This window comes from Schistocerca gregaria, chromosome 2, assembly GCF_023897955.1.
Source record: "Schistocerca gregaria isolate iqSchGreg1 chromosome 2, iqSchGreg1.2, whole genome shotgun sequence".
In the NCBI taxonomy this organism is placed as follows: Eukaryota; Metazoa; Arthropoda; class Insecta; order Orthoptera; family Acrididae; genus Schistocerca; species Schistocerca gregaria.
Window position 1 is genome coordinate 704,894,685 of NC_064921.1, and position 16,345 is coordinate 704,911,029.

The 16,345-nt window shown below is 45.1% G+C and overlaps 1 non-coding gene across 1 annotated transcript; it reads right to left on the reverse strand.

Annotated features, from left to right (window-relative positions):
- Positions 1-1,279: 1,279 nt before the first annotated feature.
- On the reverse strand, positions 1,280-1,354 carry Trnat-ugu (transfer RNA threonine (anticodon UGU)). Its single transcript has one exon. It is a non-coding gene; the product is annotated as a tRNA-Thr (tRNA).
- Positions 1,355-16,345: the final 14,991 nt, after the last annotated feature.

Genomic DNA, 16,345 nt, shown 5'->3' on the forward strand with positions numbered 1-16,345 from the left:
GTGTTCGTTATTTTCAATACAACATCCCTCTGTTTTATGTTACAGATCAACAGTTTTCGAATAAAACCTGAATTAAACATTGACTACTTTTACGTAATTATATAGAACAAAAATGTGCTCGGCACTTTATCTTTACTGTTTCGAGTTTGTAGAGGAAGCTAGTAAGACACATTGCATACCTAAGGAAAGTGATAGTTATTACGCAACGCCCAACAGATATGCAATGCATCTAACTTACAGATAAGTCGGGTACGACTGCAACTGATCAGAGCTACTAGGAAAATTACCGTAGTCTACATTTACATGTGATAGTCTAGAGTAGGCTATGGTAGTTCTACAACCGTAAAAAAATCTACTGGTATTAGACATCTAACTTAAACTGAGGGGAGTAGATCGAAGTGAATCACAGAATGTGAGAAAAGCCTACTGTAGAAGGATTGCGGGCTTTCAAATTAAACGAAGTGTGATGTGTGGCCCACAACTACGCACCCTCTGACTCAGAGTTGGAATATTAAAAGTTTTGGCAGGTTTCGTTGTCTAGGGGCTGGGATACGTAGTTGCTGCATTACAAGCCAAATACTGCTACGTCTACAGTATACAACATGAATATACACATGAATCAAAAGGTCAAAGGTTCCTATCACTAGGCACTTGCGACTGTAACGTAGAAATTTATAAATGAAAGATTGCAATAAAATAAAATCTGCATGTACTATCTTAACGACTTTAAATGATGAGTACGATAGTAGAATGCGGTATATTTCTGCAAAACACTTATTGGTGTCGATGGTCCAACAATTAAATAAAATGTAAGTTGAATAACACGGAAACAATCGATTCCTACTTCACGTAATTAGTTATGAACAACAACATAGATAGCGAAATATTTACTTCCAAACGCGTACTATGTCTTCACTGCAGAAGCCACGAAAATTACACAAGTCAGCGCTCCGAAGTGTTTCTACCTCTTGCGATCACGCGCAAACTGCTCCACTCCAAGTCTTTCCCGCGACTGTACGTCGCGCCTTCACGTCCAGCACTTTCCATGTACTGTCCCGTGTCGTCCTGCCCAGAACTCTTCTCCCGTTTCCATCCTGTCTCCCCATTCACGAGCGCTGTGGTTGGCTAGAGCTATACATGGCGATATTAACTGTTCCCGAAAGAACAGTTACCGTAGATGACCATGCAGCTTTGCTAGAAATGAAATGATAATTAAATTAAATGGACACCCTAACTGCAAACAGGCGTTGATGTACTTCATTAGGGACATGAAAATGTGTGCCCCGACCGGGACTCGAACCTGGGATCTCCTGCTTACATGGCAGACGCTCTATCCATCTGAGCCACCGAGGGCACAGAGGATAGCGCGACTGCAGGGACTTATCCCTTGCACAGTCCCCGTGAGACTCACATTCCCAACATGTCCACACCACTATAGATAGACGGATAGAGCGTCTGCCATGTAAGCAAGAGATCCCGGGTTCGACTCCCGGTCGGGGCACACATTTTCAACATGTCCCTAATGAAGTACAGCAACGCCTGTTTGCAGCTAGGGTGTCCATTTAATTATCATTTCATTGGCTAGAGCGTTTGCCCAATGTCTTCAAGCCAATGCACCTACACAAACATAATAAACACATTCGAAATACTAGATGTACATTTAAATAACTTGAAATTAAATAAATATTCCTATCTCTGGACAATAAACACGCTCTGTCACACATTATTAGATACAGAAACAAATTAAATAAACATAGACCAAAGGAACAGAACAAAAAGTAGGCCGGTAGTCTAACGTCTCTGTGCTTTCTAAAACAGAGCAAATATTTAACCAATTTCTTCATGAATAGTATATATCGGATATAAACAAAGACATAGAAGAATAAATATATCTATAAGCATGCTGCTACCGTTTCTTCGTGTCACTGTGGAGTACTTACGACCTGACGCAATCGATAGTAATAGGCCACTTTGACCTCCAATAACTCATGCACTATTGAAGTTACATGCCTGTAATTTATACCAATTTAGGTTTACACTAATAGCTTTCTAAAGACACATCGATCGACGAAATCGGATGAAGCATTTAGATTTTGGAAATTCGTTGTTGGGTGTTACTTGTATAATTTTCCGGCATATACTAAATTTTAAACTAATAAAGATACTGAAAATCTGATTACACCATCAGAATCGCCGTTCAATAATGGTAATGTACATGTTTGTTTTTGTGGTATCATAATTGACCCGGCTACTATTAATTTCTATACGAACTGTCATATGCCGGCATCTTTGGCACTCTGAGCGTGTGTCCTTCATCGACACAGCGTCAACATGAAATTCCCAGCCACGTGGCTGGACCACGCGCTGGGGCTACCCCATACGCTCAGCTGATGTTCAGCACCACATGGTTGCTGCTGGGCCGTGGCCCGCGACCGCCGAGCGGTCCGTGCAGCCACACCAACTCCGAACTTAGAATATTTTCAGGGCGCCACAACTCGCCTGTTACCTCAGAGGATGATGAAAATTAGATGAACTGACAAGATAAGAGATCATGAGTTTCTCCTCAGAAAACGCGAGGAAAGGGAAAATTAATGAGAGGAATGGACCAGATGATAGGACTTGTGTAAGACATAAATAAACAACTTGAATGGTACTTGAGGGAGCTGTAGAGGGTAGAAACTGTAGGGGAGACAGATACTGAAATACCGGGTGATCAAAAAGTCAGTATACATTTGAAAGCTGAATTAATCACGGAATAATGTAGATAGAGAGGTACAAATTGACACACATGCTTGGAATGACATGGGGTTTTATTAGAACCAAAAAAATACAAACGTTCAAAAAATATCCGACAGATGGCGCTTCATTTGATCAGAATAATAGCATAACAAAGTAAGACAAAGCAAAGATGATGTTCTTTACAGGAAATGCTCAATACGTCCACCATCATTCCTCAACAATAGCTGTAGTCGAGTAATAATGTTGTGAACAGCACTGTAAAGTATGTCCGGAGTTACCGTGAGGCATTGGCGTCGGATGTTGTCTTTCAGCATCTGTAGAGATGTCGGTCGATCACGATAGACGTGCGACTTCAGGTAACCCCATAGCCAATAATCAATCACACGGACTGAGGTCTGGGAACCTGGGAGACCAAGCATTACGAAAGTGGCGGCTGAGCACACGATCATCGCCAAACGACGCGCGCAAGAGATCTTTCTCGCTTCTAGCAATACTTTTTTTTTTTTGGTTCCACTAAAACCCTATGTTATTCCAAGCATGTGTGTCAATTTTTACCTCTCTGTCTACATTATTCCGTGGTTTATTAAATTTTAAAATATACACTGACTTTTTGATCACCCGGTATATCCAACAAATAATTGAGGAAATGCTACTGTAGGATGAAGAGTAGAGTAGAGCAGAGTAGAAGAATTCGTGGCGGGCCATATACATCCGGACAGAAGAGGCGCGTGGCGCGGCTGCGACTCTCCAGCCCGCCGCGGCGGCGACCGCTACGGAGGCGGGCACTGGGCACCGTTCGATGGGCGTACGGCGAGCCTCCGACCCGGCGAAGCGGGCGCCGCGCGCCCAGGTCAGGGTCGAGGTTACGCTGGTGCGTGCGCATGCGCAGGACACGCGGGGTGGCGGCCGCGTTCCGGGACGCGAAGGCGTGGCCAGCGCACGCCAGAGTGGCCGGCGCCGTGGCCAGGCGTCACGAATCGATACTGCAGCGCGGCACAGCGCTCCGCACTGTGCATGCCGACGTCTCCTCATACGCGCAGCAGCTGCAGTCCTGGGACGGTCACCAACTGAGGACAAAACTTAATGTGCACCGCTGCCCGCTGCTACAGGCACAATCCGATACACGTTAACACTCACACAGCGTATCGCGGGGCTACTCCGCTCATACCAACTACACTCCTGGAAATGGAATAAGAACACATTGACACCGGTGTGTCAGACCCACCATACTTGCTCCAGACACTGCGAGAGGGCTGTACAAGCAATGATCACACGCACGGCACAGCGGACACACCAGGAACCGCGGTGTTGGCCGTCGAATGGCGCTAGCTGCGCAGCATTTGTGCACCGCCGCCGTCAGTGTCAGCCAGTTTGCCGTGGCATACGGAGCTCCATCGCAGTCTTTAACACTGGTAGCATGCCGCGACAGCATGGACGTGAACCGTATGTGCAGTTGACGGACTTTGAGCGAGGGCGTATAGTGGGCATGCGGGAAGCCGGGTGGACGTACCGCCGAATTGCTCAACACGTGGGGCGTGAGGTCTCCACAGTACATCGATGTTGTCGCCAGTGGTCGGCGGAAGGTGCACTTGCCCGTCGACCTGGGACCGGACGGCAGCCACGCACGGATGCACGCCAAGACCGTAGGATCCTACGCAGTGCCGTAGGGGAGCGCACCGCCACGCTCCTGGGGTATCGGCGAGGACCATTCGCAACCGTCACCATAAAGCTGGGCTACGGTCCCGCACACCGTTAGGCCGTCTTCCGCTCACGCCCCAACATCGTGCAGCCCGCCTCCAGTGGTGTCGCGACAGGCGTGAATGGAGGGACGAATGGAGACGTGTCGTCTTCGGCGATGAGAGTCGCTTCTGCCTTGGTGCCAATGATGGTCGTAGGCGTGTTTGGCGCCGTGCAGGTGAGCGCCACAATCAGGACTGCATACGACCGAGGCACACAGGGCCAACACCAGGCATCATGGTGTGGGGAGCGATCTCCTACACTGGCCGTACACCTCTGGTGATCGTCGAGGGGACACTGAATAGTGCACGGTACATCCAAACCGTCATCGAACTCATCGTTCTACCCTTCCTAGACCGGCAAGGGAACTTGCAGTTCCAACAAGACAATGCACGTCCGCATGTATCCCGTGCCACCGAACGTGCTCTAGAAGGTGTAAGTCAACTACCCTGGCCAGCAAGATCTCCGGATCTGTCCCCCATTGAACATGTTTGGGACTGGATGAAGCGTCGTCTCACGCGGTCTGCACGTCCAGCACGAACGCTGGTCCAACTGAGGCGCCAGGTGGAAATGGCATGGCAAGCCGTTCCACAGGACTACATCCAGCATCTCTACGATCGTCTCCATGGGAGAATAGCAGCCTGCATTGCTGCGAAAGGTGGATATACACTGTACTAGTGCCGACATTGTGCATGCTCTGTTGCCTGTGTCTATGTGCCTGTCGTTCTGTCAGTGTGATCATGTGATCACCCCTGGAATGTGTCAATAAAGTTTCCTCTTCCTGGGACAATGAATTCACGGTGTTCTTATTTCAATTTCCAGGAGTGTATAAGCCTACATAATATGACCTTAAACTTTTGAAAAAAAAATCTATCAACGTCATACATTTATGTAATTGTGAATACACTACTAGTCATTAAAATCGCTACACCTCGAAGATGACGTGCTACAGACGCGAAATTTAACCAACAGGAAGAGGATGCTGTATTATGCAAATAATTAGCCTTTCAGAGCATTCACGCAAGGTTGGCGCCGGTGGCATCACCTACAATGTGAGGAAAATTTCCAAACGATTTCTCACACACAAACAGTAGTTGACCGGAGTTGCCTGGTGAAACGACGTTGTGATGCCTCGCGTAAGGAGGAGAAATGCGTACCATCACGTTTCCGACTTTGATAAAGGTCGGATTGTAGCCTATCGCGATTGAGGTTTATCGTGTCGCGACATTGCTGCTCGCGTTGGTCGAGATCCAATGACTGTTGGCACAATATGGACTCGGTAGGTTCAGGAAGGTAATACGGAACGCCGTGCTGAATCCCAACGACCTCGTATCACTAGCAGTCGAGATGAGAGGCATCTTATCCGCATGGCTGTAACGGATCGTGCAGCCCTGAGTCAACAGATGGGGACATTTGCAAGACAACAACCATCTGCACGAACGGTTCGACGACGTTTGCAGGAGCATGGACTATCAGCTCGGAGACCATGGCTGCGGTTACCGTAGACGCTGTATCACAGACAGGAGCACCTGCGATGGTGTAATCGACGACGAACCTGGGTGCACAAATAGCAAAACGTAATTTTTTCGTATGAAACGAGGTTCTGTTTACAGTATCATGGCATTCGTGTATGGCGACATCGCGGTGAGCGCACATTGGAAGCGTTTATTCGTCATCGCCATACAGGCGTATCACCCGGAGTGATGGTATGGGGTGCCATTGATTACAAGTCTCGGTCACCTCTTGTTCGCATTGACGGCACTTTGAACAGCAGACGTTACATTTCAGATGTGTTACGACCCGTGGCTGTATCCTTCATTCTATCCCTGCGAAATCCTACATTTCAGCAGGATAATGCACGACCTCATGTTGCAAGTCCAGTACCCGCCTTTCTGGATACAGAAAATGTTCGACTGCTGCACTGGCCAGCACTTTCTCCAGATCTCTCACCAATTGTGGCGGAGCAACTAGCGCGTCACATCACGCCAGTCACTGTGGTATCGTGTTGAAGCTGCATGGGCAGCTGTACCTGTACACGCCATCTAAGCTCTGTTTGACTCAATGGCCAGGCGTATCAAGGACGTTATCACGGCCTGAGGTGGTTGGTGTGGGTACTGATTTCTCAGGATGTATGCACCCAAATTGTTTAAAAATGTATGTCAGTTCTAGTATAATATATTTGTCCAATGATAACCCGTTTCTCATCTACGTTTCTTCTTGGTATAGCAATTTTAATGGCCAGTAGTGTTCATTCCAGTAGGGGGCTATAAACTTAGTTTAGTTAGGTTTAAGTAGTTCTAAATTCTAGGGTCAGAGAGCAGACCGCGTGGTTCTCGGTTAAGAAGGGAGAAGCAACGAAGATAAAAGAGATATTAGGCACTGGGGATAGGGACAAGGGTGAGATTCGGCAAAGGGAGGAACAACTGTGGAAAGAACTATGGGAGACGGACGAAACAGGGCTTAGGACGTATGAACTGATTCCAGACATTAGGGAACGATTAAAAATGAAATACTTTGAACCCACCAGAGAACTAATCCATTTTCTCACTGGCCATGGGCCTTACCCGACATACTTAAGGGCCACACACGCGTGTCAATATGCTGAACCAGAGGACACTCACGATCATGTGATTTACGAGTGCCCCCTCTTCAATGATGTTGCTTCCACACTGCGTGACCAACTACCTGACCATGACACATACCACCTCATAAGACAACGATTTTCAAACTCTAAATAAACTAGCAGACGGGGTATCACTAAAAGTGCTAAAGGATTACACGAGGGAAATTAATTAATTAATTAATTAATTAACTCCCATACCGCCTGCGCGTGGACAGGCCGACCTCAGTAGTCTGGAATCAGCCACGTGCGGGACTAGGGGGAGTGAGGAATAACATCACGGACTAGACGACGCACCGGAATTGACATAGGTTAGAACTAGTTAGTAGAAATTAGATTAGGAAATTAGCATTAGGAACCTGCAGCGAATAACATCCTGGCCCGCCCAGTGTCAGCGGCACGCCCATCGGGATCAGCTCGATGGGCAAGGCAATAAAATGGGTTTATATACATATTTCTTACATATTTGTGACGCTGCAGGTAGTAGAGTTAGTTAAGATCTTAGGAGTTAAATACTAATACGTGTAAGAGTAGCTGCCCATTGTAATTAGAGTATAGCTGTAGCTCACAATCCACTACATTGTAGTTAAAGGCAAATTGTATCTAACAAACTTAGAAAGTAAGACCCACTAATCATATAAGGAAGTGGGTTATGTTGTATAATTATTATTGATGGTTAATAAAGATTCTAATACCAAACACGCGCCCTACTCCTATACCGCCGACCTTAATAGTCTGGAATCCGCCACGTGCGGGACTAGGGGGAGTGAGGAATAACATCACGGACTAGACGACGCACCGGAATTGACATAGGTTAGAACTAGTTAGTAGAAATTAGATTAGGAAATTAGCATTAGGAACCTGCAGCGAATAACATCCTGGCCCGCCCAGTGTCAGCGGCACGCCCATCGGGATCAGCTCGATGGGCAAGGCAATAAAATGGGTTTATATACATATTTCTTACACATTTGTGACGCTGCAGGTAGTAGAGTTAGTTAAGATCTTAGGAGTTAAATACTAATACGTGTAAGAGTAGCTGCCCTTTGTAATTAGAGTATAGCTGTAGCTCACAATCCACTACATTGTAATTAGCTGCAAATTGTATATAACATACTTAGAAAGTAAGACCCACTAAGGGTATAAGGAAGTGGGTTATGTTGTATAATTATTATTGATAAAAAAAAGTTCTAGGGGACTGATGACCTCAGCTATTAAGTCACATAGTGTTCAGAGCCATTTGAACCATTTGTCCCTGATGGATTTCTTACTCAAGTGACATCCAGTGACTAGTCCACCTTCGAAGCCACTGAGCTCTCCCGAGAGACACTTTCTACTGTAACTGCTTCTCTACTGCCGGATGGAGTGGCCGAGTGGTTCTAGGCGCTACAGTCTGTAACCGCGCGAGGTTCGAATCCTGCCTCGGGAATGAACGTCTGTGATGTCCTTAGGTTAGGTAAGTTTCAGTAGTTCTAAGTTCTAGGGGACTGATGACCTCAGCAGTTAAGTCCCATAGTGCTCAGAACCATTTTTTTGCTTCTCTACTAACTACACAACGCTGACGCTGACGCTGACAACACGAGCCTGTCCTTTGCTCGAGATGGCGCAGTTTGGAGAAAAACGTGTCATTCTTGCAGTTCTTAGGGAAGAGAGAATAAATCTTACCATTCTTGGAGCCTGAAAAAGAGATAGACACACTCTGATGGGGTGTTAGTAAAACTTAACCTCTCAGCAGGTCAGGCCAACGTGTGGTTGGCCTGTGATGAGGTTGTTGCCCCAGTTATCGGATGAGCCGGTTTCGGGAATGGCCCGCTTTCTCATAAAATTCCATGGCGATGGCGCGAATCCTATCTCGGAGAGGCAGGATCCCGGTGTCCTCGTGGAGTTGGCGCGTCGAGAAGCACCTCGGAAGATGCATAGCAGTCTTCAGGGCGCGGTCCTGTATCCGCTGCAGAGTCACAATGTGAGCATCTGCGGCTTTCCGCCAGATCACGGCCGCGTAGTCTAGCAGTGGGTGGACCAATGTTAGGTATAGCGTGATGCCGTGTTGCGGTGGCAATGACGACCGCGGGTTTAGCAGCGGATACAGTGCGCGAAGGCGTCCTTTTTCTCTCCCTTTGACATCACGGATGTGATGCTTCCAGGTGAGCCTGCGGTCTAGGGTGACCCCTAGGTAATTCGCCGTCTCACTATGGGATGGGTTCTCCCAGGATTTCGACTGGCGTAAGCCCTGGTGGCAGAAGTCTTCGGGTGAAGACAACTGCCTGGCTCTTCGTGGCGTTGAATTTCAGCCGCTATTTTGTTGCCCATGAGCCCAAGGCGTCGCACCCGCGTTGGAAGCGGCTTCTCAGCACTTTGGCCTTCATCCTGTGAGTCTGACAACACAATTCTGTCCGCCTCCTTTTATACTGGCGGGTCCGCCCTCGTGCCATCTAGTGGTCAATCCCGCACTATTTAAAGGTCTCCGAATACTTCGATCAGACAATATAGGAGGGCGCCCAAGCAATGGAATTAGCCGATAGCTAGGTTAAGGTACAGGTACTGTCCATTTACGTGGAGTCTTATTTTTTGCCTCTGAGTATGCTGTCTCTTAAGGTAAAATGAGGAAAATACAAAAAATGTAGTCAAAGTTCGTCCATATCTATGATGTCTGAAAAAATAATCTGTCCATGGCGTGCTGTTTCTCAGTGGGTTCGACGGAAATATCTGCCCTCAGAAGTATGCAAAAAAAATGTGTGTGAAGTCTTATGGGACTTAACTGCTAAGATCATTAGTCCCTAAGCTTACACACTACTTAACCTAAATTATCCTAAGGACAAACACACACACCCATGGTCAAGGGAGGACTCGAACCTCCGCCGGGACCAGCCGTACAGTCCAGGACTGCAGCGCCCCAGACCGTTCGGCTAAACCCGCGCGGCGCAGAAGTATGTAGATTGTAGCTAATGGCGATGATGGGTTACAGACCGGTATTTCTTATAATGTTATTAGTTAATGCTTCCTCCAGTAGGTGGCACCTCCCGTCAGTCAATAAAGTTTCCTTTGTTGGTTGTAACATTTCTGACACAATTTATGATAGTTGTTGTCTTGAAGGAAAAATAAATTCTCAGACTTTTCCGATACTTCATCATGATTTCCTCGGAATAGGTTGTTACTGTATTTAGCTCGTCAGCCTCCACACTAGTTCAAATTTGGTTGACAAACTAACGAGTAAGAATGCCGATGTAGTCAGAACTATGGAGCAAAACAAAATTGAGTTCCCAGACTACGAAAAATGAAGCACTGAACAACGGCGAGTGCGTAACAGCGTACAGGAGTAAGCAGATGTTGATGGAAGGGGAAGACGGACGTCATGATATTCAGCACATTCAGTGACGACATATTTCAAGAGGAAAGTTCAACGAACAATGTAACAAGAATATGAGACGGGTGGATCTGATTGATTTCCAGTTCAAGGTCACCAAATGGCAAGGAGCAGACTGAAAACCGCTGTCAAAAAATTTGTTCCCATTTATTGCAAGTTTCATGCATAGATACATTAATTTGTTCTGTACAGAACGTACGGCGCCGAAAAGGTAAATCGGATTTCGTGATTAGTCCCAGGGAACAGTTGGGTGTATCTCCTCTAGAACAAGGATTATCACTTTGTAGCCTCCTCCTCACTTATCGACCTTAATGACAGTGAAAAATTAAACTGCGTGTACCTAATGGAAATTTGGGAAAAGCAATCGTCACCTAAGTTAATCTGTCGGTAAAGAGAGTGGAAAGGGTTACATCTAAATGAAAGGAAAAATGCAAATGAAACTGGTGAAAATTAATTTTGAAAAGGGGTTAAGTTAATAAAGAAAGTAAATGTGCGGCCGTTACGTTAACAATTAACTAGCGGTAATTATATATTTGAGATTTGGGGGAAATTACGGTCGCCTGTCCTATGGACAATTACTATAGTAAGTGAAAAAGAAAGGTTATTACACATATAATTAGCACTAGGAGCGTGGTAACTGAAGGTTGACACGTGTAGAGTGAAAACTGAAAGTTTGTCAGAAGTAATAAATTTCGCTACACTCTAACTTACTTTAGCAAAAGAATTAATAAAACCGGAAAATTCAGAGTTAATTTAGTGACTGAAATTAATAGTGAGCTTTGTTTCTGAAGCACATAGAAACTCAGTAAAATACGGTTAGTCTTGGGCTACTTCAACAATCATTTCAAAAGCTACTTGAATCTACGCAATTTAGAAATAAGAGATTTAACTTTGAACTTGAATTAAATGATTCTGAACAATTAACGATAGTAAAATTTAGTAAGTACCAAGCTGAGCTGCAATCACAGGTAAGCTAAAATACGGTAACAAAACTCGCACTCTTAATTTGTGCTTGTGTAATCTAAATATTGAAGCCAGCTATGAATACCTTAACTGAACTTTGAAATTAAAGCAGTGAAATCGAATGATATTACTTTAATGCTGGCGTTTGAATTCCACGACACTCGGGTTCATTCCGGAAAAGGAAGGGACCCTGCTTTGTAATGCAATTGGGACAATGAGCAACAAAGGTTCATGCTACGTTGCTGTAATTTAGTGAGAAAAATTTAACAGTTTGAAAAGCTGAGGTCTAGCATACAGGTCTAAAACTTTACGTGCTACCAGTCTTCCTTGTTGGTTGATCGAAGGTTTGAAGTCGTCGATCGAGGAGGTGGCGACAGTCACTCATTGTCGGCCGTCGCTGTTGCAGAAGCTGGATGTTGGCGCGCCTTCTTGTCGACACCGTCTCCAGCCGCAACGGGCTCTTGATGTGTGCCAGCTAACGCCTCCCGTCCGCGACTCCATGTCAGAAACTAACATTAGCAAGTCGAGCGTACTTACATGCTGCCAAACCCCGAAAGCGCGGCAACTCGCGGGAGCGTCACACAACACACCTGCTCCACTGCCCTCCTCCAGCCACTCTCTCTTGCCCGCGCTCCACGCGGCAGAGTTAACACTACCAAAGATCCTAAACACTTTGGTTCTCCACACGACCTATCGATGTATTCGTTCGACAGCATAGTTTTCCCTAGGCAAGACCCAGCGTAAAATACAAATAATATTTACAAAACAAACCAGTTATACACCGATATATATATATATATATATATATATATATATATATATATATATATATATATATATATATATATATATATAGTAAAACAATTACAATATATAAAAGCACAGAAATGTCTTATATTCAGGTAACAAAATAAGAAAAAATTTATAGTACAATAGATGGAAATAGGAGGATATGGATTCCCGGCGTTACAACTTGGGCGTCCACTTCGGACATCAACAGCGACTCGTCTTAAAATCAGAGATTTTTCAGAATTCTGGCAAGTAATGTGAAGATAAGACAAAAAAAAAATGGTTGAAATGGCTTTGAGCACCATGGGACTTAACATCTGTGCTCATCAGTCCCCTAGAACCTAGAACTACTTAAACCTAACTAATCAAAGGACATCACACACGTCCTTGCCCGAGGCAGGATTCGAACCTGCGACCGTAGCAGTCGCGCGGTTCCGGACTGAGCGTTTGAACCGCTAGACCACCGCGGCCGGCGATAAGACCAACAAGTAGGCTTGCGGTATACGCGAGAAGGGGCCTTCGTAAAGAGGTACCCTATCTGTGTGCAGAAAGTGAAGCTTTTCTCTGTCCGTCATCTAGTTTTAAAATATTTAACACAGAAAATGACCTGTACTCATACGAAAAAAAATTCACTCTCTGCTTTAGAATGTTACATTCGATCATAATGCGCTTTACTTTTAATCCATTAACTAAAATCAACAAAGAAATGTTTTACGAGTGAGCAAGGCACGTGATGCGACCGCGGCAGGCAGCTCTAGGGGAACTACCCCTTGAGGCAGATAGGCGAGCACGAAAAATGTCCAATGAAGCGGTCAATATGGTATTTGCTGAACAGAACCTATAGGAAAATGATATCCCTCTATTTTTAACTGTGCTTTCCGTAGGTGCGTATGATGTATCTATCCTGATGTCGTCCATTACCTGGTATCTTTTTGATCCCTGGTTCCCTTCTTAGTCACCATTCCTTATCTCTCTTCTCACCCAATGTCCTAGCCATTTTCTTTTATTGCTTATAATTGTTTGCATTAATGGTTCTTTCTTTTGTCATTCACGCTGTGTAACACAGCCTCAGTCATTATTCTGTCTGTCCATTTCACACCTTCAATTCTTCTCCAGACTCATAGCTCTAAACGCACCCTCTCGGTCTGTCGCGTTTTCAGCTCGTGGTCTAGTGGCTAACGTTGCTGCCTCTGGATCACGGGGTCCCGGGTTCGATTCCCGGCCGCGTTGCGGGTTTTCTCTGCCCGGAGATTGGATATTTGTGTTGTTCTCATCATTTCATCATCGTCATCATCATTCGTGACTGTGGCTAGGTTGGATTGTGTACAATTTGGACTACGTAAAAATTGGGACTTTGTACGGGCGCTGACAACCGCGCAGTTGAGCGCCACACAAACCAACTTCATCATCATCGCCATCATCATCTCTCTGTTGCCGAGTGCAAGTTTCGGCTCCATACAAGGCAACGCTCTACACAAAACACTTCCCGAATGTTTTCCTTTACTGTTCATTTGATGGACTACACGTAACACTCCTCTGTCTGTAAAACATTTGTGACCGGGCGGTTCTAGGTGCTTCAGTCTGGAACCACGTGACCGCTACGGTCGTAGGTTCGAATCCTGCCTCGGGCATGGATGTGTGTGATGTCCTTAGGTTAGTTAGGTTTAAGTAGTTCTAAGTTCTAGGGGACTGATGACCACAGATGTTAAGTCCCATAGTTCTCAGAACCATTTGTAAAACACTTGTTTTGCAATAGCTATCTTTGTTTTTATTTCTTATCATGTTACTGGTTATTTTTGCATCCTAGGTACCAGAATTTATCAACTTGTTCCACTGACTCATAACAAATTTTCACTATTATTTTCCTTGACTGCATTGTAAAAACCTTTCATTACATTAGCCTTCTTCACATTCATACTCATTCAGTATTCCTCTTAGATCAGGGGAGGCCAAGATTTCGGCTCACGGGCCATGCCTGAGCCCGAGTGCCTTAGCTCTCAGCCTCGCTTCACATTTCCCCCAGTCACGTCGCACTGTCTGAGCGCGAGGAGGGGAAGAGGGGAAACAGCGAACGTGCCGCATTTAAATGGCAGTACAGTCGCACTGCGTATAAGTTGGTTTTATGTCTCACATTTCTCTACAATATACGTAGATCACAAACAAACATGTTTTCAGCGTTGATTAATTATTTTTGTCGCACTGAAGACATAAGTTTACTCTGGTGCAAACTGTCAGCGGATAATTTCACAGATTTTCGCACTTGGGTTGCAACCTAATCGTGAATTATTTAGCTTCATAATTGAAAAAAAGGTGTTTCAAACAAATGTGCCAATCGAAATTCTGTAGCACTTTTGCAATCTTATTATGGAGGCTTAGAAAATCCACCTGAGAAGATCAATGTAGATGTTATGGACAGTTTTAACGCAAAAAGATTTGTAATTAAAACTGGAATTACCTCGCAGATCAATCAGCTACATCTGCACATGCACACGGGCGCTTTCAACTGAAATGGCGAACGTCTCGAAAACAGATGTAAGATTGGCAGTGTCCTCGAAACCTTTATAAAACTTATCGTCGTAATTCTTGCAAAGTCACAATGAATTCTCCAGACCTCTCACTTTCTTTAACGCCAGTGAGCTTAGGAAACTGAACTGTCTTTGTCAGAATGTGTATCCTCTACAATGAGATTTTCTTTTAAATGCATCCCCATCAAATCAGAAATAATTTACCTTGCAATGTCTTACTGTGGGCAGTGGGCAGTCAAGTCCACTTAAAATACGAAGTCTGTGATCCATTGTGGGTGTCCTAATTTTCGTTCCTGCACTACATTTTTCTTCATAAATTCAACAGTAGCGAGATATAAATCTCAAAATCGTTCCAGGCAAGCCCTTTGACTCAACCACCGCACGGAATAATTGGTGCGACTCCACAAATGTTACTGTCTGTACCACCAGTTTCTTCAAGTGCTCAGTGTCTGGAAATCTTGATGTGAAGACCAATGGCTCCTGTCTGTTGAGCGTTGCGATTTTGTGATCTTTCATTGTCATCTAAAAGTTTAAATTCCTTCTGCATGCTCCTATAATGTCATTTCCTAGCAAATAAGCAGTACCCGTCGCTTATACAAATTGATAATTCTCGTCCCTCTCTTCCGTGATACCCATTCATTTTAAAGGATTGTGGTGACAGATAGCTAGATCGCCTCTTTTTGTACAGTACTGGACCTGTGAACGTCCTTCATACTATGAACAAATAGTGAAGGGTAAACAGCCCCTGACACTGGCATTGTGCAGAATACACGGAGTTATGCCGACCGCAAAATGCCGCACTGCAATGCTAAATAAAACGTCGCGCTATTCCTGGTACTTCCTAGAAGGACCGAGCAATGGCTAATGACAGGCCAGCCTCGACCCGACCTTGGCCCGCAAACGGTGCACGCGTGAAGTCTGGCACGCCGTGGCCGGTCATGTCTTAGATGACGTTCTTTTAACGTATTGTTAACTGGCTCTTCATTTTCACCTAGTTATACTAAGTCTTCAGAAATTTTATAGGCTGAGTATTCTTGCTGCAAGTACACAACAATCTTTTGTAGGAAGCAACTTTCAACGAAATTGACTGAACAGACATTCAACAGAGAAGGTGAAAGGTAACAGAGTTGTCTAACACCCTGCTGCCATTTCATACCCTTTTTTGACATTTACTCTTTGTCACACAAATGTATTGTTTGATTCCAGTCAACAGGCACAATTAATGTAGAGAATACGAACGGGATAATTCACAGTTTATAGCTCTCACCATGTCTGCGCTGTCCATATGGCTTCATTATCCACCTGGATCGACACAGAAAACAAATTATCGCCCTACGTTCCGCAGTATCAGTGGATTGCGCCACTTTGTTGTAGCTTCCGTCTCGGCGTCCTGTGGTTCTGTGGCGTGGGGAATTCAATGTCTTGCAGGATTGCTGACAAATAACTTCAAACAAACAAAAATTAGTTATTCAAATTAATTTTTCCCAGGTGGCAAATAAAACTTTCTATGACTATCGCTCGTACATACGAGACTGGAATAGAAGGGAGAACCGATAGAGGTGCTCAAAGTACCCTCCGCCACACACCGTCAGGTGGCTTGCGGAGTATGGA